This window comes from Alligator sinensis, unplaced genomic scaffold (genome assembly GCF_000455745.1).
Source record: "Alligator sinensis unplaced genomic scaffold, ASM45574v1 scaffold71_1, whole genome shotgun sequence".
Classification (NCBI taxonomy): domain Eukaryota; kingdom Metazoa; phylum Chordata; order Crocodylia; family Alligatoridae; genus Alligator; species Alligator sinensis.
Genome location: NW_005841834.1, coordinates 1,766,859 through 1,768,285, shown reverse-complemented (window position 1 = coordinate 1,768,285; position 1,427 = coordinate 1,766,859). Strand labels below are relative to the sequence as shown.

The 1,427-nt window shown below is 37.1% G+C and overlaps 1 long non-coding RNA gene across 1 annotated transcript in view; it reads left to right on the top strand.

Annotated features, from left to right (window-relative positions):
- LOC102382266 overlaps positions 1-1,427 on the top strand; it is an 88,072-nt gene that overhangs the window by 82,015 nt on the left and 4,630 nt on the right. Inside the window, exon 3 of the long non-coding RNA XR_322830.3 lies at positions 1,230-1,305. This is a non-coding gene — a long non-coding RNA (uncharacterized LOC102382266). The remainder of the gene's footprint in view (positions 1-1,229; positions 1,306-1,427) is intronic.

Genomic DNA, 1,427 nt, shown 5'->3' with positions numbered 1-1,427 from the left:
TGAGATAAGTGATGGGTAGAGATCCCTTTGCTGAACACACAAATACGTCTGTCACCTGAAGTTCAATTAAAAAAAGTTCTTTTGAAGTTGAAAGCCAAGGGTTGGAAGACAGGAAGAATACAGTCATGCTCTAAAACTGCAGAAGAATTGGGACAAGGTAAACATAACTATTGGAATTTGGATGAGAAATCAGGACTAAACTACTCGGCCTCTTCAAAGTGTCCTAGGGTAATTATCATGTTTTGTCAGAACCTTGGTTTTAAGTGGCCTATATGATGTGCAGTATGCACAGACACCAGATAGATAGTCTATGTAACAGAAGTCCAAGCACTTAGAAGAGCTGCGGTTAAATCCTGACTTTTGTAATTTAAATTAGATGGTGTATCCAATAAAATTAAAAGATCAGTACCATTAATGTAAATGGGATTAATTGAATGTAATAAATTAAAACTATATAATTTATAAATTATAAATTAGTTACTATTAAGATTTTCAGGATTGTGCTCAAAGTTTGTCAAAACTTCTACACAGTTCTTCATACCGTAGCATATGGAACTATCAAAGGGAAAAATGTGATATTTTCATAGAAAATAATTCAAATATAGTGTGACATGACTAGATTTAGAATGATTTAAAGGAATAGATTCACAACTTTTTTATTGCATGCCTTCTTTGGACTTGTACAGTATTATGTATTCATAATGTGTTTACATTTATTATGACTGTTCATATCATTATTTTTAATTTGCATCTCTGCTACTTGATGACTCTGCTTGATTGGTACAATATGACAACAGGTAATGGATACAATAGCAGTAAAACAGTCATCACTGCTGGGACTAGAACCCTTCCCCCCGCCTTTGCTTTTTTTAGCTTTCCTCAGCTGGAAAGTTTTGACATCTGCTGATTTGGGACATGGCTGAACAGCTGTCAGCAGTGGGGTAGCTGCTTTCAGCAGCAGTTGGCGGGATGGCAGGGTGCCAGCTTGTACCATCTGTGCGCCTGACATTTCATTCTAATTAACAGTAGGGTTAATTGTTCTGGCAGGCTCAAATGTAGTGTCTAACATTACCCAAGGGAAACATGTACAAGTGCAGGAGTGGCAGGGAGCTGGGGACAGCATTGCTAACAAACCTATTGAGGGAGAATGGTTAACAACTACTGATGATTTTACTAGCTGGCCACATGCAATAAGGCTGAGCTATTTTTTTTTTTTTTTTTTTATTCAGATGAATTATGCCAAGCCTGTAATGATGTAGAAGAAATCAAGCTTCGCAAGGCTGAGACTGCTGCCTTGGGGCAATTGTGAGGGAACAATTTGCATGTTATTACTGCATATTCATACCTAATTGTGTTAGGCTTTGCTAATAGAGCAGAATGACAGTATGAAAAATCGAGCAACTGCTTTATAGCCAACAAAGCTAGTG